Here is a 24,760-nt window from a genome sequence, read left to right as displayed (position 1 = left end):
TTTTAACTTTAGAGAATACGAAAGAAATACATTCACAGCGATATTCTCTCTACATGGCCGGCTCGTCATGGTGGAAGGGTCTGCCGCCTCATTATTTATCAGGCCGTTCAATCGTATAGAACTTCTAAATCTGGTACGATCCACTGTCTTTGAATGTTATTACATGATGCGCATAATGTATAAGAGTTTAAGTAATTTGTTAGAATTATCACGTTAATACCAGACATGCCCTGGGAAGCGGGGTGCTGGGGGTGCTGAAGTAGCCCCAAGATTTCTTGGGGTGCTGCGTGTGTTATTTGCCATAGGCAACACCCCGTGGAATTCTGGCAGGTGTGACAAAATGGAGAAATGTCACCAAAATGGCATAATTTTGTACCGAAACCTTTTTTTTTTGCTTGTCATCCATCTCCGGACCGAAATGACCTTCATGTTGTAGTGAAACGTTTTCTTTTCTTCTTTTTTTGCTTGTTAATATTTCTCTGGACCAAAACGACCTTCATTTTGTAGTGAAACCCCCTTTTTTCTTCCTTTTTTGCTTGGCAACTTTACATCAGCAACCCCGGCAAAAAATCGTTCACGGGGCCCTGCGCTGATACATTTTGCAGAAGCATTGTCATAAAAACATAAACATTTACAAACGGGTCGCACCGACGACATCGATTTCAAACCTACCGATTGTATTTCATTGGATATAATGTAACAGCTTTCATTGACCAGAGCCCAGTATATACCATAAAGCTTAGTCATTGACATTGGGTTCATTTTTTTACGACTGATCATACACAATAATCAATACAATCAAACGTACAAATCAGCGCCGCGATCAATTTGTGCCTGATAAAGTTTCTCCATTAAGACAGGGTTCACGTGTCTCCAAGCCTTGGCACCGTCACATAACATAGCGTTGATTATAGGGCCCTGACTTTTAACATTTGATCATATACAATATTCAATGCAATCAATCATAGAAATGAACTCCGCAATCAATCGCTATGTTTTATGCAATGGGGACTCTGGATGTCCGTTTCATTGGTGTGGCATGACTCAGTTTATCATAACCCTGATAATAGGGTCATTCTAATTATATCATGCAATATTAGATTTATTCCCAAACGGTCTTACCGCCATCTAAATCAACCCAGATAAGACATAAAAATATTATAATAATAGGGTCAGCGAAACAAGCTGGTAGCGTAGTTTGCCTACAAGAAGTAGGACAAGGGAGCTATTACGGGCGCCGAGATAATCGCCGGCGTCGCAACCTTTGAAATTAAGGGTACTTGGAGGCATAACGACGACAAAATAACCATGCTTAAACTATATATTATTCATGTAGTCTAATGACTGAGGAAAGGGCATAAACCCTCATTTTGAAAATAGGTTTGTTCCTTAAATAGATGTTAAGATGGGGGTATTGGTAATAACTTAAGTCTCAAAACACAGTGTATCTACGTTACACTTCTATATATGGGGAAACCAATATCGCTTATTTACTATCAGTATCAATATTTCTGAACTGCCGGAGCTATAAAGATCTCCGTTATTGATTTTGAAATTGGGCGAGACATCTTAAAGGTGACGTCACATTCTCTTCGTAGGAATCATGGGCGGATCACGGATTTTCCAAAAGAGGGGCAGATTTTCCAGGGAAAATCTGACAAGCAGAAAATAAAGGTCCTCACTTTAATATGTATAAACGATATTATTGCCATTAAATATAATGCTGTGACTTTCAAAGGGGAGGAACATTTTGTAAAAAGACGGCATACTTACTTTAAAATTTTTATTTTGGTTCTTAAAGGGGGTGAGACTCTGGCCGAATGTGCCACTAGTGGATTGAACCATGGGGTCATTATCAACAGGCTGCTTCACTGGAAATCAAATAAAATGATTTTTTTTACTAGCCTGTTTTTAAGCTGAGGAGTATTTAAAGTTACGATAAGGACCTGGGGCTCCACTTTTTTACTTTTTGAAGAAAAAACACTGAAGTTTGGTTTATATATTGATATATGTAATGTTTTTTTAATAAAATGTGGCTTTCCTTTAAATGTTTCAGATTATCTAAACCAAAACATTTTACAAATCTCACTAGTATTACACATCTTACGTGGCGTTCCACAAGGATCTATATACACCTTGTTTTTTTTCTATGTACACGACTTGCTGAATATTAGCGAGGTATTGTCTTTTATTTCATTTGGTGACGATACAGGGGGTTTTGTTGGGGGGGTGTCCGTAATAATAATGAAAATGGAGGATTTTTAATCATTTCTGAATTATAGTTAATGACTGCATTGTTGCTAATGAATTATCAATAAAGCAAGACAAAAGAAATTTACATGATTTTCTGCCTCCATCGTATTTGGCTGCCGGGGTATGTTTTCGGATCGCCTGTCCGTCCGTCCTGTTTTGAGGAATCGTCTTCAAACAGTTCAAGCATATCAAGTATATCTGAGTGACCTGATAAACTTCTAAGGTCAAAGGTTCAAAATAATACTGAAATATATCTTTTTCAATTACCCAACTTAACAGTTTGGGAAATCATATTCAACAGTTATCTTATTTAATAGGTCATTGGAGTAAAGATTGCAAATTCAGAATTCCATGTTCCGATCAGTACATCTAAACTTCCTTTTGATATTTATAACCTTTTCCACATTATGAAATTAAAAAAATATGAGGTAGTCTTAGGTAGCAGTGCACATTATTTATTACAAGAGCTTTCAAAAGTACACTTAAGGTGTTTAATATGATATAATTTCCCTCGCTATTTGCACGTTTTGTGTTTCTTATTCCATATTGCCAGATATTTTAATGAACCGTTTTCATCTTTATACAGGAATGAATTACCAAATGAATACTGAATTACTACCAAAAGATAAAGTTTCTTACATTACTCTCTAAATGCAAAGGTGCTAATCTTGTCCATAATCACACTCCTTTCGGAATGATAGCAGGGACTATTCCCTTTGGAGTGAACTGTACTTCCTTATGAGTGAATTATAACTCGTTTTGTAGTGAACTGTTCATCTTTTACACACTTTCACTCCAAAAAGAGGTGAAATCCACTCCAGAAATATGAAAATCTCACTCTAAAATGGGTAAATTCGTGTCACTCCGAGAAGTGAGATGAGGGACCACATTAAATCTTTTGAATTTAGAGAGTACCATAAGCAAAAACAAACTGCGGTGACAAATGTAGTATTCCCATGTCTATACACGAATGAAAAAAATATTGAATTATTTTCTTTAACAATTCACCTAATGTAATAACTTCTCAATCACTGTAAATTCAAACATGGCAAATTATTATGCAGATAACCTCAAATCAAGTTACATTTTCTTTTCAACTTATACCAAAATACGAATGAGAATGCTTACCGAAAGTTTGAAAAAAATGAAATAACACTGAAAATGAAAATGCTTACCGAAACATAGAAGTGATACACCTCATAGAAGTTCGCGCATCTAATCGCTGGAGAATTTCAAGTGATTTGACAAAAAGAAATTAACAACTCGGTCATAAGTGAGAATTAAAAAAGGCGATGTTAACATGTGAGGGGTGAGACAGTCAAATGACGATACCTTGATGAAGAAGAGAGTAATCCGAGAGAGTGACGATTGTGTTCTGATGATAGTGACTGTCAGATCGCATCTGATGAGAGGGAGAAGAGAAATCCAGTGGGTTTGCAGGAAGATGGGAGTGGTGGTGATGCGAGTGATTGTTAACTGATAGAGCTTATCGCGAGTTTCGCAACGGAGTGAACGATGATGATTATGCCCCCCCCCCCCCCACAGACAGACAAAACTTCGTCGGGCTGTAAATGGTTGTGACTACACACATTAATTGTTATCTTACTGTGCTATTACCCCCCCCCTCCGTCCCTCTCTCTCACCCCTCTCCCCCCCCCCTCTCCCGTCTCCCTCTTTGCCCACTCTCCTTCCAAAATATGAATTAAATCTGTTTTTAAATATATCTAAAATCGACATAAAGGGATACTTTAGACTCAAGATATTTACATCTCAATAAAAAGAGTAAACTGCACATGAGCAAAATGCTGAAAATTTCAAAATAGGATAACGAGTAACGAAGTTGTGGAATTTTAAATATTTGTATTATTCCGGTTTAACATTTTTAGGCACGTCTTAATGAATATTCATTAGGTGAATTGATGATGTCATATCCCCGCTTGTTCTTTTGGAGCCGGAGTGTCCTTTTAATGATATATTCATTGAATTCTCATGAAGAATACCAAAACTAATGTCAAGTTCACGTACAAATAACTAGAAATTTAAGATAATCATATACTCTCGAACCAAAACAATAATAAAAGCCATTCGAGGGGATAAGAAAACGAGGATGATCCTCGTTTTCTTATCCGTTTTACAAAAACGTCCTCGGAAGAGGGGTTACAAACAAACACACACACACACAACTTGCATACATAAAGGTATATATGACAACAGCTTTACGATTTTCAAGTGCTTGCATGCTCTCCTGGCGTTTGGTAAACGGCAATATGAGCGTATTTCCCCGAAAATACGAAGCAATTTGATGCTTCTCGGGTCAGTGTTTTCTAACAGTCGTCTTGAGCTCAAACGGAATGCCTGAAATATTAATATAATTTACAAGCTCAAAACCTAATATCGCATTGCAAGAGTTCACTGAACGTTGTATAGTACAAAACTAATACACGGGATGAAATTAGCCTGTTATAAGGATAGCATTTCTCTCAAGCAGTTGTTATCCTATTATGTTCATGCATGTTTCTCTGTATAGTTTGTGGCATTACTTCGGCGCCATTTTAATGACTAAAACCGTACATGCAAGCACTGAGCATTTTACAAGCATAGTGCTATTAAAGTTATGACCTTGTATTTGATCAATCTAATGCAAACAAGTTTCCTTACGAAGCTTTTAAAAGCGTATATCTGGACTTCATCCCATCCTGGAAAATCTACGAAAAAAATCTAAGGATAGGAAATGGATAATTCAGCTTGTACTTTATGTCCCATAATTCTAAGATTCCTGTGTATAGTATTTGAATATAACAAGTGGAACATGTATTCACCTTTGCCCCACTTTTCTGTCATTCCTTTATGTTAGCAAATATAGGAAGAAAAATAAATGGTTATTCCTCTTAGAAAAACCTGTTGTAAAATATATTTCAAAAAACAACTTTGATTTAACAAATATCAATCAAAGAAAGAAAGAAAGAAAGAAAGAAAGAACGAAAGAAAGAAAAAACGAACGAACGAAAGAAAGAAAGAAAGAAAGAAAGAGCGAAAGAAGGAAAGAAGGAAAGAAAGAAAGAAAGAAAGAAGGAACGAAAGAAACGAAAGAAAGAAAAGAAAGAACGAAAGAAAGAAAGAAAGAAAGAAAGAAAGAAAGAAAGAGCGAAAGAACGAAAGAAAGAAAGAAAGAAAAGAAAGAACGAAAGAAAGAAAGAACGAAAGAAAGAAAGAAAGAACGAAAGAACGAAAGAAAGAAAGAAAGAAATAAAGAAAGAAAGCTAGAAAGAAAGATAGAAGAAAATAAAAGAGAAAGAAAGAACGAAAGAAAGAAAGAAAGAACGAAAGAAAGAAAGAAAGAAAGAAAGAAAGAAAGAAAGAAAGAAAGAAACGCATGCATCTCGTGTTAATAGATTCTTCCCTTGTGATGTAAACAATCGAATATCTTATCTAAAAACTACACAGTCATTTCATTTGCAATTTTAATGAAGGGGAGCTAGAACTCGAAATTCTAATCAAACGGAAGAACCACTACTCGAAATTGTGAGATTTTTATTCTTTCATTTTCTTCTATATATTTTTTTGCTTATTAAGATATTTTTATAAAAGCGTCAAGAAAGATTTGCAAACTAAGAAAAAAAAATGTTCGTATAAATATTGATGGAGTTCTCCACCTTGCCCTCCCCTTCTGTAGTGTGAATATGATCGAATATTATGTTTTTAAAAAGCTAATGTCGTTTCCCATGATAATAATGGAGGATAAACTGCTGTTGAATTATGAAAAGGGGCCATTTCTTTTTCCGATAATCGATGACCGCTTCAGTTTTCCTGTTTCGGACATTGAAACCTTTTAGTGCTTTCCGAAAGAAAAACCCTCATCCATCTGCCTCCACTTTATCCTTCAAAATTTGTCCTCTTTAAAACCTGAGAGACGACCGATCTGTTATATTTGCGCTCATGAAATCTCCAGTATAAGTTATGACTATTTCTTATGCACCTGACCTGACTAATAAAGCAAAAAGAATATACACGGTTATCACTCCTTGGATAGACGCATGTGTATTTAAAAAAAACCACAATACCGCTCAATTTAATCATTAATTGCTGACGTCCAAGAGCGGCTCAATGATGTTTTAATAGGGACAGGCGAACAAAAGGTGACGTCATAATTTTTTTTCAATCGAATAATAAGGATATTATATCTTTACACTGCCAAGTCATTTCCGTTTAATAGTCTTCTTCTTTTTACCCTTCCCTTTAATCCCTCTATTTTTCCGTTTGCCCCCAAATCATAGGGGGTCGCCCCCTGCCCCAACCGTAACGCCTCGCCTCTCTGAGTGACATGATAGCCATCAAATCCATGTGGTTAAACACACGATTGAATTTATTCCTCAAAGTACCGATGAGATATGCCCATAATCATCGCCTCCTTCTGGAGAAAAAATATGTTATATATTAATATTTTTATGAAAAACGATTTTGTATAATTTATGTTGAAAATTGATATTGTGTGAAAAATGGAAGAAAACAAATGTTTATTTTGAATTGAATTTTAAAAAATCATTATACGCCTGGGTAGACAACGAAACAAGACACGGCAAAGTGTATAGCAGATTAAATCCAATTTGTCATTCATAAAATAATGCCAATTGTTGATTTCAGATTAATTGACAATAATTCTTATTAACTCATATCTGCTAATATCAAAATAAAATCAAATTTAATCGCAGTTTTGAGATACTGTAAATGACGATTACGTTGCGATGATTGATTTGGTTTTCCTGGAATGCTCTGGTATATAGTGGAGTACGAAGAGGGTTTTTAATCTTCAATGTTTAATAAGCTGATCCACTAAAGGCGTTTCCATTTTATATGGGAATTGATTCTTTCTATAAATCTTATCTTCTCTGACTCACTTCAAACTATATTACCTTATTTCAGTCCACGTGCTCTTCCCACGTATTGCAAGTGAAATTGTGGTGTCTAATGCATAAAATACTCTTTTAATAATTCATCTAATAAATGAAGATATGTTTATCTCGAAAGGAGCATAAACATTAAATCAAATTATTGGTGAAAGTTTGACAAAATATCCATCAAAGACAAAAAAAAACCTTTAGGTGTAGTAATACCGTTGCCGCAATCTATCCCTGGAATAATTCAATATTTACCAGATACCGTCAGCGTGTTTTATCCCAAAAGATTTAAAGCAGAGATTTTATTTACAGTTCAAATATGAACGGTAAATTAGGTATACATGTGAGGGGAAAGTGAACCTTTGCTGTCCTTTCAGGCTTGACTTGATGATACACGTAGATTATACTTGTTCAAGTATGCCGTGGGCCATATACACTAGATCAAGATGCAAATCTCGTGATTTTATGCGAACGTTCATATGTCAATCGCTCGCGGTGTAAATTTGCAAGAAGTGACACCCAAGTGAGTTATTTTTGTTAATGTCATTCCAAAGATAATATCACTTCTGACGGGTCAAAATTTACATTTTCATCATCATTATTGCAAATTTATTAGTATAACAGTATTGACGTCACGACATTGCCATTGTATCTACTAGTTATATCCTCATGGCCTACACGCAGATGGTCCAATTATAAGATTTTATTCATCACCATCGTATATACTGAGAGGGTGGTAGCCGATATAGGAAAAAAGATGTTAGATAGAAACAATACTGAGAAAATATTAATGCAAACACAAAGAAATACTTTAACCCACACGAAAAAAACATCATGTAATCAAGTCGAAATGAATACATGATGTTTCTAATCATATTTCATCTTGAATACATCGAGTGGGCAACGTTTATTAATATCCCCTTCTAATGAATTTCAAATTAAGGTCGGGTTTTTTTAGATAAGTAACTAAGTAGTTCTTAATTTTGGTATGTAAATATATGAATACCTTATCCCTTCACTGCGAAACATTTCATTTTGCAGCAACAGAATTTTACTGTAAATAGTCTTATATCGAGGAGAGGTTAAATCGATACACTGTAAAAACTGTGGTGTTAAAACTGACACCAATTGGTGTTGATAGAGGACCACACCCTGAGGTGTTAAAATAACACCCTAAAGAACATAACACCAAAGAGTGTAAATGTAACAACCATAGGTGTTGTAATAACACCTATAGGTGTAAAACTAACACCACCAATTTAACACTGGTGTAAAATAACTGGTGTGGTCCACTATGTACACCGGTTAACACCACATTTTTTGCTGTGTACCAGAGGCGGATCCAGGATTTCCCAAAAGAGGGGCACATTATTACGATGAAAAGCAAGAAAAAAGTTTTCCTCTTCAATTGAAGGTCATTTCGTTCGCGGAAAATTTGACAAGCAAGAAAAAAAAGGTCCTCACATTCAGAAGGGGGGCACACGAGTAATAACGGTATATTCACATTACAAATTTCGATTATGGCTCTCAAAAATAGGGGGGCACGGACTGGTTGTACCCCCCCCCCCCCCTGGATCCGTCACTGCTCGATACAAACCCGAAAAAAATGAACCCATAGAAATGAAACACACTTATAATCCCTTCCTGCATCATGTATGCCATGTGCAAACACCATTTTGACTAATCTAGAACGACGCTACATTTCCAACTCCCAACTCATGTACTTTTGAGAGAATCACGTCTTTATTGCAATCAACGAAGTTGCCGAATGGAAAATTGGAATCACGCCTGGCTGACAGTTCAGCCCTAGGCAGACTGATCAAAAATACACCCCTCCAGGTTGAATTTACCCCCATAATATTCCCGCCAAAATTCGCAAAGGGCGCGTAACGGTTTGTGTGCAATTGATGACGTCGTCTCAGCAGGTGTCATCCGTTGAGGAAAATGACTCCATTTATTATTCACTTCAGATATTTTATCTTGGACATCAACAAAGGAAAATTGGAATAAGTAAACAGCTATAAATGTGTCAACCTAGAAATGTCTTTTGGAAAAATAAATATTGCTCCATCTTTTACTCAGACACTTTTTGCGAGAAAACATTGATGATGTCGACCTGGCAATCATCTTTGATGCCCCTCTCCCATCCCTCCCCCCCCCCTCTCTCTCTCTCTCGATCTCTCTCTCTCCCATTCGTTTGTTGATACGTCGATTGGGTGTGGGGGATGAATTTGTGTCTGGACATCTATTCAAATATGTTCAAAAGATGGTTTGAGGACAATAAAGGGAGGGGTGCTCTCAGCCCCCCCCCCCCCCCTCCTTCACTTCATCTTACAATATCCCTAGAGTGATATCTTAGAAGCCATGTTACCTTCACGCTGTTTTTTTTTATCTCCATCAGGCTTTGTAAGCCATATAGCTGTCTATTTCTAGCTAGATGAAGTTCAATTCCGATTCAGAGTATTGTTACCATGGTAACATATCATACAAGACATCTAGGCTTAGACCGACCAATGAAATTGTAGCCTTCTGCTTCGGTTGCCCGAAATTTCAGAACCTATAGGGATAAGGTTTAATCCTCTTCCCATTTGTATGGATTTATCTTGGCGAACATCTCTTCAAATCAGAAGCTGATATTTCATGATATTTCACATTTTACATCATGAACCTGATATGATGCGGGGTTCATAACGTGGTAAAACATCAACCAATGTTGAGATGGGGTATAGAAGAAAATGGACAAACATCGGAGAAGGTTTGGCGACCCAGATTACAAAAGCTGGCTGGTAAGAACCATGAATAAAAAAGTTCACATCAACGGCATCAAGTCCGTGTTTCCGTAATCACGTTAGCAATTATGGTATTCCATGGTCCATGAAAGATCAAATCGTATGTATATAAGTGGAGTGAAAAATAATATGTAAAAGTAATGTCCTAATATTATATGTGTGGAAAGAGAGTGCCTGCCATCTCCCTCAAGTTCAAATAATTAATGTCTGTTAAATGAAGCCCTTCGGTTGGAATATGAAACATGGTAACTGATTTAAGAGAACGAAAATGTTATGTACTTGAGAGTTTGAAGAGGCTCTGACCTTATTTTTTTCTCTTCGTCCATGCTTCTCCCCTATATTACTGACAATGAATTGTTTTTCTAGTGAAACGATTTTAATCCGTCCAATATCTAAAATTGAACTTTAAATAGAGATCACATTGTCAATTACACCAAGTAGAATACACTATGATTTTTTGTGTGCCTTCATTTGTGTTTTGTCACTGGAAATGTCGCTTCTTCTTAAAAAAATCAGAATCACATATTTTCTAGCCACTTTTGAGAGATGGCTGAATGAATAAGATCCGTGAGTCAACAAGACAAGCACCAAAGACGAATCTGAAAACTCCCAAAGCGAATTATTACCATGATGTTTTAGTTGATGTCGTCTGAAAGATGAATCGAAAGGATGGGGTTGTTTGTTGACATAATAAACTGGACTACGGATATGAGTGTCCACTGACGACCTCCCCCCCCCCACCCACCTCAACTTAAAGGGATGGTCCGGGCTGAAAATATTTATATCTTAATACATAGAGTAGAATTTACTGAGCAAAATGCCGAAAATTTCATCAAAATCGGATAACAATTGATAAAGGCATTGAAGTCTAAATTTAAGCAAAATTTTGTGAAAACAGTCGTCATGAATATTCATTAGGTCGGCTGATGATGTCACATCTCTACTTTCAGTTTTCTTATGTTATTACATCATAAAATCATATTATTTTCATTATTTCATATTTGTGTGAATGATATGTCTACCTTATAATGAAATAAGTTGCAGCAATAAATATCTAATGCACTAAACCAGTTGTCAATCCAATATTTCTAGTTCTTGGAGGAAAAAAGTTTGAATAAACCTAATTTCATAAAATACAAACGAACGAGTGGGGATGTGACATCATCAGCCCACCTAATGGATATTCATGACGACTGTTTTCACTAAATATTTCTAAATTTTAAAATTCAATAACTTTGTTATTTGTTATCCGATTTTGATGAAATTTTTGGGCATTTTGCTCAGTGAATTCTACTCTTTTTATTAGGCTATAAATACTTTCAGCCCGGACCATCCCTTTAAGTTGTTTTTAGGGACATAAGCTATTCATGTTTTGACTGATTCCAATAACTGATTATTAATTATTCAAAGAATAATATGGTTGAGTTCAATACTGTTATTGACTTGATTTTAAACGAATGAAAGGAGAATATGAAATAATCTTCAATTTGGCGTGAATGATAAGTGATTGATATTTAATAAGAGCCAGGGGAGTAAGCTTAAAATTGAAACACTTATTATCCTAATTATCATAACCATAATCATTAGTGCCAGTGTAACAGCAGTAGTAGTAGTAGTAGTAGTAGTAGTAGTAGTAGTAGTAGTAGTAGTAGTAGTAGTAGTAGCAGCAGCAGCAGTAGCAGTAGCAGTAGTAGTAGTAGTAGTAGTAGTAGTAGTAGTAGTAGTAATAGACATTTATATAGCGCCATCTATCTAGAAATATTCTTTTCCGAGGCGCGTTGTTATCATATTATTACCCCGGCTTTAGCTCGAGCTGCCTTTCATGCATTTAAAGCCTGTGTATAGCTTTGGTAAAGGGTCAATAATGTGATTGATAATCGAATATCATCTAATATGACAGTCTTACTGAAGCGTAGAGACCGTTAGATATTTTTCCAACTGCACTTCTCTGAGAAAATTTCAAATATTCAAATCTTGGATATATAGCGCCCTCTCTCGGCGATGCTTGTTTTAAATTTAAAAAATGGGCATTCAAGCACTTATCTTATAAATTTAGTGATTAGATATCCAAAAGTTACAGACAAAGAACATATCTTGAAAGTTTCAGCCCATTCCATGATTTGGAATAGGATTTAATTGAAAGAAAAAAACACACAGATATTTTAATTTGATCGGGTGACCCGATCAAGTTAAATTTCCATGTAAAATCGCAAAATTTATCCTGTAAAACACATTTTCATTTCATATCCTCCACATCATAACTGTTATAGGGCATATCCATTCATATTAGCTAGCAATGAATTGGAATAGTGATAGGTGCATTTTGGTGGATTTACCAAAACTATAGGAATTAATCCTGTCGGGTACCCATTACCCTCACCTGGGTCGAGTGCAGCACAATGTGGATAAATGTCTTGCTGAAGGAAATTACGCCATGGCTGGGATTCGAACCCACGACCCTCTGTTTCAAAGTCAGAAGACTTACCACTGGGCCACTAGTAGTAGTAGTAGTAGTAGTAGTAAAAGTAGAAGTAGAAGTAGTAGTAGTAGTAGTAGTAGTAGTAGTAGTAGTAGTAGTAGTAGTAGAAGTAGTAGTAGTAGTAGTAGTAGTAGTAGTAGTAGTAGTAGTAGAAGTAGTAGTAGTAGTAGTAGTAGTAGTAGTAGTTAGTGTAGAAGTAGTAGTAGTAGTAGTAGTAGTAGTAGTAGTAGTAGTAGTAGTAGTAGTAGTAGTAGTAGTAGTAGTAGTAGTAGTAGTAGATGTAGTAGTAGTAGTAGTAGTAGTAGTAGTAGTAGTAGTAGTAGTAGTAGTAGTAGTAGTAGTAGTATAGTAATAGTAAAGTCATCATTATGATTACTCTTATTGTGTAATTAACATATATATTTATGTCGTATTTTTTTAATGTTTACTTTTATATCTCTATTCATCGGAAGGACTATTCGGCCTATCATTGCTATCATTATTACCTCCATTATTTTATTGTTACCAGGACCTATCAACATTATTCTCATGACACTGATCTAACAATCCTGATTTGACGTACTCTATGAAGGGGATAAATTAACTTTCTATCCTAAGATTGTAGACACGCCTGATGCATCTTAGCAGGTCCAGTCTGCCAATCAGAATCAATAGTATACTCTCTCGGAACACGAATCGCAAACAATTACCCCCAAGATGGCTCCCCGAGTACAATCGATCTCCTTTCCTCAAAATAATCATGTCCTTTTATTCCCCTGTCACTCTACACTATCCCACTTCTTCATCTTTCCTTATTTATTCTTCTTTATGCAATGTCCTCAATCCCGGACTCAGCGTCCAGTTTTTACTTTTGGAATTATATTGGGGAGAATGTCAATATAGAATAGCATGTGGCTTCCGGTCCTCATGTCGGCCTCGTTTTGCATCACTCGTATTCGGGTACGCTTTACGAACTTCACATTTTTGCTCTTGGATTTGCACTTTGCCGACTACATCATCTTCAGTAGTGAAACCATACTTAAAATTTAAGAAATGGTAACATTTAGAAAATATGTGATCTTGCCGGATACGCGAAAATGCCCCATTCACGATATCTCCCTCTCGGGGCGGCGCCATAGACATGATAGAGGGACAATATAATTATCCTGGCGCCGAAATTGTAATATTGAGACGCTACAATCAATTCACCGACTATGCCAAAATACTAAATTGACCCCCCCCCCCTTCGTTATATTTTCCAGTCGTATTAGTTTGCTCCATTGTCATCCCGCTCATCATTGTTGTAAATTGTTGCCAATCAATCAGAATCGTGGTAAAAGTGCTCCATGATGGTGTCCAACCAATATTGGGCATTTTCATTTATTCTTCTTTATGCAATGTCCTCAATCCCATTCTAAAGCAATCGCTGCTTATTTTTTAACCTTACTGGACAATATGCTTCCCGCATCGGGTAAAGTACTGTCCAAAATTGGTTGGATACATAATTACCCTCGTGGTGGTAAAAATATTTGTTTACAGTGTTCCACAACTCAAATGAATATAAGTCGCTTCCGAAACCCAACACGTGCTATTGTATGTTTCAAAAGCACGCATACAAAGCGCGCATTATACATGTATATTGGTCAAAGTAAAACCGACATGGTTCCTCATTCTTTATAGCTAAAATAATTATTACCAACCAGGCACATAATCAATAAGTATGAGATCTCACGAAAATCCAGAAAAATGAGATAAAAATAATGAGAATTTATAATATAAAAAAATATATACACCACCTATATTCCCTTTCTCCCTCTCTCTTCCAAACACCCCCCTCTCTCTCTCTCTCCGTACCTTTCTCTCATTCTTATCGCTTACACCAAAAACTTATGCACGAAGCGCGTATGCGTCTCAATAGGCAAATGAACATTTCGACTCCATTAGACCAATTTCAACAAACTTAACGATGTACGCATGTAATTCTGTAGCATGCATAGTTCACGACATCGGATAGTTGTTTGTTTTCTTTTACTGGAATGATTTTGGTTTGAAAATTCTTCTATCAATGAGGAAAGTATCAAAGAGCATTGTCTTATAGCCCCTGCTTGAATGTTTAGAGTACCAGCCCTAAAAACATTCTCCAGCTTTCGTAAGGTATAACGACGACGCAAATATACCAACCGAGACAAGATGTCTGAATTCACCCTTAGTCCGGCCGGTTATGTTTCCCTAACCTTTAAATTGCCCATTTTCCTTTCGTTGTGTCTATAAACCTTGTTTCCACTGTGAAACTCTCTCTCCTAAAAATATACAGTTACAACATATAGGTCTAACTGCACATTTTACGGATATATGAAATAAATTGAAGAATTTGAAGAAAAAAAAATCTCCTGGAAATTTGGTTGCATCAGGCCTCTTTTATCAGATAAACACATTAGAACATAATTACATTATACTTTAAAAGCCTTGCTTCAAAAGTGATATCTGATGTATATATTTCTTCTTCTTTTTCTTCTTTCTTGTTAATGTCTTCTATACAAAAACCCTCTTCAATCTGGAGTGAAAACTTTTTTTTCATTTTTGCATGTCATTTTATTTTTCTAAACAAACTAGCACCCCCTTACAAAATTGTTCCCATGTCCCTGCAGGGGGGTGGATGTGAGTGGAGTGTGTAAAATCCAGCTTTTGAAATAGGATGTTTTAATCCTATCGCACTGTTCTCCATTGACGCATGTTAGATAGCCCTTGTAAGGGTGCTTATCTGGGATGGATGGTGTACTGGGTTTCAGGCTGGTGAAGTATTGGATTTTTTTTAAAGGAGAAAAAAAAATCAGCTTGGTCGATCATTTCCCGCCAGGAACACAACCAAATGCATGATGATCCAAACATTTAAAAGGGACGTTTCATTGCGTCTTAGACAATATTTCTAGATAGATTTACCTTTTAAAAATGAAAATATATACCGGCACGCAACTATATGCAAATGTAAACTTATCTTCAGGAACTTTCTGCGTGGAATAATTATTTATTGATGAATCATTGTGTCATATAATCAGAGGTACCGCAAGGTTCTACCTTTGGGCCGCTTCTTTTAATATCATGATAATCCCCATATATTATCAATTAACTCTATGATCATGTTTTCTACTGGCAAGAATAGTTTTATTCATGCTTGTAACCCTCCGACCAGTGAATAATGCATCTGTTTCACTCCTGCTTCATTGACTGGTCGCTTCCAACATCAAATACACTTTACCGACAGACACGATAAAATCGAACTTACACGGTTACACTTTCGATTTAATCCGTTAATCGCCAACTTCTCTAGGTTTCAGCAGAAAATGAGGTGGATGTCCCATGCCTGGAGAATAGTGTTATACTTACTCTGGCCCTCCTTACCTATCGAATGTATAAGATTACAGACTCCTGTCATACATTCAATACGGAACTAGCACTATCTCCATGATCTTTGTCACGATCAAAGATTGGAGTAGAAGCCTGGTTTTAATATCCGTGCTGCTTTATGGAACCAACTAAAACAGGACTGGATTTATCTAATTTTCAAAAGCGTAATATTAATTGTTATGGAGTGCCATCTCTTACGAAATAGTCGCCTTTTCACCCCTTTCTTTTTTGTCTAAAATTAATTTTTACAGATGATATCTGGTGTTCTTCTCAGTAACATTTTTTTTGAAAGAGGACCCTTATTATGTGTGATAAACTTTTGACGTTCTACATCAAAAAGTTGATTTTGACCACCAAGCAAAATTAATGTAAATTGTAATATTAAATCGCAAAAACGTCCAGTAAAACACATATTCAGTTCGTATAATCAACACTATAACAGTTATTAGCACATTTACGTTCATAATTTCAAACGAACGTAAAGAGTGGCAGACATTTTCGCGAGGGTACCAAACGTTAGAGAGACTTGAAGTTGTAGTGATAAAAATTATATAAAATAGTGTCACAGCTATTAATAGCAGCAAATGTATCTCGCTCTATATGGAAAACAAACATCAAAGGAATTAAGTTTAATGTTATTATTCCAACGCTTATAGTCTCTCGTTCGTATCTAATCCTATAGTCTTCGAATTTTTTTCAAAATGAGAATCCTTGTTGGCGCCTCGCGCCTGAAAAGGCGTATAAAATCCCCGCCGTTGGTAAATATAGCAAAATGCAGCTGCTTGATACAGAAAACCGAAGATACGACCTGGAATTCGCTGCATGCCCTGACTCCGAAGTTTTTTTTTATCCATCACAACATGGTCTACGAACATGAAGAAAACATTGATTATTTGACACAGTGTAGTATACTTGACATTAAACTGTGCCACTGTCACAATTTGAAGTCCTATCTCTGTTCCTCCTTCTCCCTCTCCCTCCTCTCTCCCTCCCTCTCACTCTCTCTTTCTCTGTCTCTTTTTCTCTCCTTATTCGCCCCTCGGTTTCTTTTTTTCTATCTCATGTTTTCATCGTTAGTCGACTTTCCTTATTGCTTCTGACTATAGTGCCCTCATTCTTGTAGAGTATTGATCACAAACAGATTTAAGTACAAGCTAACGTCAGTAAATGTTTTCGATTATACATGTCATTGATGTGATTGATATATAATCAATTTCATAATCTTTAAAACAAGGCTAATACTTCACTGACCTAACTGTAACTAAAAGGCAATGCCCCCCCCCCTCCCACAAAAGGAATGACTTAATGTATCCACACTGTAAAAACTGTGGTGTTAAAAAATTAAAACCAATTGGTGTTAACAGAGGACCACACCATGAGGTGTTAAAATTACATCCTAGAGATTGAACATAACACCAAAGAGTGTAAATGTAACAAACAAATGTGTTGTAAAAACACCTATAGATGTAAAACTAACACCACCAATTTAACACCGGTGTAAAATAACTTGTGTGGTCCTCTATGTACACCGGTTAATACCACAGTTTTTGCTGTGCAGGTTTGTATCAATGGGGGCAGTGGCGACTACCCCAGGCCTATATGTTTATATTTTTCACGTGGTGAAAAAACGAGAATATGTGAGAGAAAGGAAAAATGACCGAGGAAGATTATGAAAATGAAATGTCAGGGACATGTATTACCCCTAAAATTCAGTTGAGAACAAAAATGACGTCACATTTAGAACATGCCCCCCCCCCACCCCATTCAAAATATCTCTTGAATCCAAACAAATTCTAGTTAGTCATTCTCTCCGTGAAATAGCACTCGAGGCTTTAGTAATCTATTTCCCAGTTGTGGCGCCTTATAAGTTTGTCACGTCAGTAGTTTATACCTCAATCAGTCACAATTGCTCTACGGCGGCTGTATGCGTAGGCCACCGTGGACTAGAGCAAAGGTGACTTGAGCTATAAGTCGAATAAAAGTATCACCGGGGCCGCGTCCCGTAACATAGATCTTAGCAAGATATTCATGAAAGAACTGCACAACAAAAACTGTGGTGTTAACCGGTGTACATAGAAGACCACACCAGTTATTTTACACCGGTGTTAAATTGGTGGTGTTAGTTTTACACTTATAGGTGTTATTACAACACCTTTTGTTGTTACATTTACACTCTTTGGTGTTATGTTCAATCTCTAGGGTGTAATTCTAACACCTCAGGGTGCGGTCCTCTATTAACACCAATTGATGTCAGTTTTAACACCACAGTTTTTACAGTGTATTGCATTGGTTCTTGGTAGCATTGAACTATTAAAGGCGATGTAACCATGATCTTGATTGTCAATTATTGCCCAAATCTCAACAACTTTGAAAAAAAAGAATGCAAGCTAATTTAGTGAGAATGATATCAGGGATTCAACATATCATGATCTTCTGACCTTAGAGGCGTCTCGATTATTCATTCGATCAGAAAGGTAAACGGAGATTAGACGTTCGATTTCTCGTATTGAGAATGAGAAATTCGATGAGAAAATCAAAGATGTATCAGGTGAATTTAGTTCATCCAAGGCACTGCTTTTTGGTTGTTCGCTCATCATGTAAATCTCACTGGCGTGTTCTAGTTAACGAGAAGCTCGTTAATCCTTAAAGGTCAAGTCCACCCCAGAAAATTGTTGATTTGAATCGATAGAGAAAAATCAAACAAAGATAACGCTGCAAATTTCATCGAAATCGGATGTAAAATAAGAAAGTTATGACATTTTTAAGTTTCGCTTATTTTTCACAAAACAGTTATATGCACAACTCAGTGATATGCAAATGAGAGGATCGATGATGTCCATCACTCACTATTTCTTTTGTTTTTTTATTGTTTGAATAATGCAATATTTCAATTTTTACAGATTTGACAGGAAGGACCAACTTAACTTAACCATAAACTGTTGAAATAATGGTAATTCCACATATTCAGTGAGAAATGAAACTTTGTTTCACTTGACAAGGGGGAGAAAATTAGAATATTTCATATAATGAAATACAAAAGAAATAGTGAGTGGGTGACGTCATCAGTCTGCCAATTTGCATACCGACCAGGATGTGCATATAACTGTTTTGTGAAATTAAGCGAAACTTTAAAATGTCATAACTTTCTTATTTTACATCCGATTTTGATGAAATTTTCAGTGTTTTGCTTGTTGGATTTTTTTCCTCTTTTTTTCAAATCAACTATTTGTTGGAGTGGAATTGTCCTTTAATTAGGTCACGACCTCCAACGCCGTATGATTAACTTATGTCTATGTCCTAAAATCGTTTTACTATACTGTTTCACTTATATGGATGATTGTACTCAAATCATAATAAAGTTTGTAACTGTCACGTATTTCTTGTTTTGAATTTTGATTGTTCCTTATACCACGGTCACATTTGATCTACGGCGGCCGTACGGCGAGTCGAAAACAGCCGTTTTATTCATTTTTATTCAAGCCACCTGTGTCATGTATGTATAGCTAGTACCAAAAAAATGTTAAAACGGCTGTTTTCAACTCGCCGTACGGCCGCCGTAGAGTAAATGTGACCAAGGTATAAACCATGTTAACGTCTCGATCCACACATTGATCTTTTGCGCTCGATGTAAAGAAAAAGCTTTGATGCTCATTTTGGATTGTCTCCTTTTTGCATCATGTCATTCACGTTTAGCGATCACTTTGATTTCAAAGCTGAAAGGATTCATGGCAAAAAGTTACGGGGCTTGCCTCCCATACAAGCTTCGCTTTTCTTGGCAAGCCCTCCGTTCTGTTTTATATAGTTATTATAGTCAAAGTTACTTTAGTTTGCAGTTTGCATTAATTCTCATTGTTTATACCTTATTTCGATTGATGTACTTTGAATTTGACTATGTATTGTTTGATTTTGTTGTGCTTTGTGAACGGAAAATGAATAAAATCTAAATCTAAAAAATCTAAACGACAGGGCCATTGGCCATACAAGCTGAGTATTATAGGGCGAATTCTTTTAGACACATCAACATGATGAAGTTCGTGAGTATAATTAAAACCCACGCATAAACAAGCATCAACGTTAAAGTGAGCTTATTGTGATATTCTGGCTGAATACCTATAGAAACTTGGGGAGGATAGATAGTGAGGGAGTATTGAGGAGTGGGAGAGTAACAGGGGAGGGGGGAGATAGTGGAGCGAGAACGAGAGAGAGAAAATGGGAGCGCGTGGGATATGATGTAGATTTAAAAAGAATGGGGACCAAATTTATCTCGTCTTACTAATATAACACGATTCCCTAAAGTTCATGCATTAATTGATACTATGATTTTAAAAATGCAATATGAGAACAAGTTTTCCAAATATAACATAAAAATCATGGAACACACATCTGCAATAAATATGCAGTTTGCGTTACAATTCAGAATTCGAGTCAGGAATCTATTTTCGAATCAGAAAAATTTGTTGGTAGAGCTCAATATGACTCGATAAATCGCTGTGACTAAAAAAAACGGATTAAGAACTTCAATATAAAATTGTGACTCGATTAAACTCTCTTTTGTCTTGAAACTGGTGCTTGCTTGAATTTTTAATGTCTAATTTACAACTCAAATATGAATTTCAACACAGTAATCGAAATGTTGAATCAAGAGGTGCCGTGGCCGAGTGGTCTAAGGCGCCTGGCTATACATGGAAAGTCCGGGGTTCGATCCCCGTCCGCGGCACCTATGCCAGTGAGCAAAGTATTTAATCTACAAAGCTCTTTATCTTGCTTTCAAATAAATGGAAATGCTGTATGCATTATTGGTAACTAGGTGTGCACTTGTTTGTTTGTTCTTTTTTTTTTAAGACCCGATATTAGAAGGTTAGAATTTCTCACGTTGTACTTAATTAACTTTATGGGTGTTTATTTTTTATCGATGTAAGTAAAGAGGGAGTTAAGAGTACACTGAAAAAAACTCTGGTGTTGATTTAACACCAGCCCGGAATATATATATGTCCACACCAGAGAAGTATTGAAACAACACCAGTTTGGAATCAAACCGATGTTGTTTTACTACTAATTGGTGTTGTATAAACACCTATCTGGTGTTAGACCAAAACGAAACTGGTGTTGTTGTCCACACTTCTCTGGTGTGGACATATATAGATTCTGGTTTGGTGTTAAATCAACACCAGAGTTTTTACAGTGTAGCTATTTCCCTTATGTTATTGACAGCATTGGACCCATTACTAACGTTTTAAGAAGGCCTAATGGGTCTGCATTTTTTCCTTGTTTTTTGTTTGAGGGGTTAAGGGTTTCTTGCAAACCGTACGCAGAAACGTTTTCTGGGGGGCAGGACTCGTAAAAAGTTTTGAAGAAATTCGAAATAGAGAGAGAGGGAGCGAAGCAGCCGAGCTTCTCATTGTGGCGCTTTTGCATTTTTAAAAGTGAAATTGAAGGGTTTCGTGCACTTTTGGTGAATTCTGTGAACATATTAAGTCAGTAAAAATGAAGGTTTCCCAAATTTCTGGGGGACAACTTAAAGTGAAATTAAACGATTTCGTGCACACTTTTTTGTGAATTTTGTGAACATAATTAGTAAAAATTAAGGTTTTCGAAATTTCTGGGGGTCAACTAACACCCCCCCCCCCAGCTGCATACGGCCATAGTATCTTGCAAGTTTTAGTGCTTGATAAAGGACAACATAAAAGTAACAAGTGAAAAAAACCTTAATGGGCAATTCTGTTAAAAAGAACTTGGACGATTTATTGGAGGCAATACCAAAACAAATATGTGTTATCGATTTTCAATGAGTGAGAAAATTATTAATATAAGCATTTATTTATGAATATTGGTTAAAAACACATATCAAATTGGCTCATGTTGATTCAGACCAGTCATAACTTTGGAATCATAAACCAGGCGATGTAAGTTTGGTCAAAAGACTCTCTCACCAATCGTCTTGGGAATTGCTTCGCATTTGTCCCTCCTTCATAATTATAGTCATGCTAGTACAGGAAAGTATAATCTTTTAAGAAGCTTCCCACAATGAAACACGCTCGTCATACTTATTGCATGGTTAGATGTTTTCAAATTGAGAAGCGTTTTTCATGTATGGAATTATTTAGTACTCATTCTCATTTGACAAGGTTGACATGTCTTAAGTTCATAATCCCTAAGGCCTATATTAAGGTATAAGAAGATTTTTACATTTCTAAAATTATATATATGATATATAATGGCCTCGAAGGCTCAAACATAGAAGATTCAAACAGAAAAAAAAACACCCCGAGGCAACTTTTATCCTCGTGTTCATTTTCGATTGTATCATTTATGTCTCTTGGGTATTGAGATATATAAATTATCCTTGCTCTGAAAGCATGGAGCTATTAACACAGAAAACTTGACTGTATGACTTGAAGAAGGTAAGCATGGTAAGAGGTAAGCATGTCAATTGGTTGTTGTCGTGTAAAGTTCTGTTTCTACTTTATTATTTTGTAATGTAAGGGATACGTCCAGGAATGTGTTTTTGAGCGGGGGGGGGGGGGCTACTCGAATTATAACTTGAACAGAGACCCCAACACATAGGTATCATTTGGTTTATGTGTTTCAAGTAGTGAGCATTGTATTTTATGCGGGAGGGGTGTTTTCGGTGAGGGACATAGATAGAAGTAAAGGTATTTAGATATTTGGATTGTGAGACATGGGCAACCTGACACTACGGATAGGTCTGGTTGTTAAAGGCATGGTCACACCGCCCGAGCGTTGTTGGAGCGGTCGTGGAGCGGTAGGGAAAGAGGGTCGAATTATTGGTAATCGAAAACAAAAAAAAAACAATCGAAATCGAAAATGGTGAACGGAAGCGAGCGGGATGATTTTTTTCTCTCCGCTCCACGACCTCTCCAACAACGCTCTCGCGGTGTGACAAGCTTGTGTATTTTTTGTAGAAAGTATGGACATGTAGGGAGCTTTGGGATAAGTCCTTGTTGGGTATCTTGGTCGATGTCGAGTTTTTTAACGGTTTCATTGACCTTCTCAAGTTGTGATGGTGTAGGATATTCTTCTAGTTCTCTGAAGGTGTTACGGTCTAAGAGTTGTCTTTGAGCTTCCACAATGTAATTTTCCTTCGACATTATTACTACTGAGGATCCCTTGTTTGCAGGTTTGATTACAATATCTGTGTTTGATTTTATTTTTGGAGGGCGTCTCTTTCTTCTTTTGTGAGCTTGTCTCGTCGTTTTCCTCTGTTGTCGGCATTGATCTGGATATCACATTCTATATTTTGAAGGTACATTTCTAGATTAATATGTACATGTGGGGTCCACATGTGTTTTTTTCCGTTGTATGAGGGAAGGTCGTTGTTCTTCCCGCGTCTTCATGAGGTGGTGTTGATGTTGGCTGTTATCGACTTCAATAACTTTAATAAATTGAAAATGATCCGACCATTTCTTTAAAAAAAAATTGTGTTTTTCTTTTACATTTTTATGCACTTTTTAATGGGAATTTTAACCCTCTTTGGAATCATTAGACATGTTAGACATTCAGACAAAAGAAATAGAATTTTATGAAAAATGGTTCTAACTCCATTTGCAAATGTGCTCTTCAGAAGAGTTTATTTGCAAAAGGGCTTAGAAACACTTCAGACCATTATGATATTTTTTATTCTCCCATTTTCCAACGTTCTCATGTGAAACAAAATTTTCATGATTTCCATACCATGCAGTGATTACCATGTAGACCTAAATATTGGTACAAAAAAATCTACCTGTCTTCATATATAAAAAATATATTCTTTCCAAAAATTACCTTCGTTGATCTACACGTAGCCCTTTTGCAAGCAAACTGAAATCGATCTAATCATTTTGAAAAAAAATTATTTTATTTTCCGTTTTTGTTCACTTTTTAAAGGGAATTTCAACTCTTTTCATAATTAGTATCATCTTATAGAGTTACTAAATATCTATACATTGGGACAACATAATCATATTTGACGGAAAATGAATCGAATCCTTTTTGCAAATGAGCTCTTTATATATATATACAGTAAGTGAACTTTACAAATTGTGGGGAAAGAAAATGATAGCGTTATAGTTTTATAAATACCAGATTATGATAAAAAACACACACAATTACAAGCACCACGTAGCGGGGGAGACAGCCACCATGCTTCTTAACGACAAAATAGAAGGGAAACATTTTTTTTTAGGGATGAAGAGTATATAAAACATGGGTCTTAATTGGCCGTCTAACAATATACAATACGATATCTCTTAAAGTGATTGGTTAACATTGGTTTGACTTTTTAAAAATCTGAGCTTAAGGTCACACTTGTCACATGTGTCTGTGATATGTTCCAAAAATGAAGCCCAGAAAAAATTGCGTTCGAAAATGATTATTTAGTGCTTCAGAAATGGAAATATAAAGTGACCGGAAACACCATCTTAATTTCATCCCATACACTTATGTGTACTATTTAGGTGTCTATAAGACGCCTATTTACAAAATCGGGGTTTGCCTTGTAGTTTTAGCTTTTCATTCTCAATAATGGTTGTTTTCAGGGTTTATTAGTTCTAATACATGCACTTGTACACATGTTTCATCTTGGTTTGAGAATTTTTTAAATCGGCTGCTCACAAAGTTAAACAATACCTTTAAATTCAGTTACTTGACAAATATGATGTCATCTTGAAACCGTTTTGTCGCCCCCTATCACAATACCCTGGCGCCCCCCCCTGGCACTGAGACAGGTAGGGTGGCGCCATACCCTGGAATCCGTGTCAGAAGGCATCAGGATATTGTTTGTTTGTTTAGAAGTAGAATGAACTTGACTGAACTTTGCATGTAACTATAACATGAGAGAGGGAAGAGAGAAATTCATACTAAAGTTATAGTATAATTAAAGAGAGCTTTTACCCCCCCCCCCCCCTCCCCCAAGAAAATGTATAAACGAATTGCAATTTCAATCTATTAAGAAAAATCATTCT

This window comes from Lytechinus variegatus, chromosome 18, assembly GCF_018143015.1.
Source record: "Lytechinus variegatus isolate NC3 chromosome 18, Lvar_3.0, whole genome shotgun sequence".
NCBI lineage: Eukaryota > Metazoa > Echinodermata > Echinoidea > Temnopleuroida > Toxopneustidae > Lytechinus > Lytechinus variegatus.
This window is presented reverse-complemented; position numbering follows the sequence as displayed.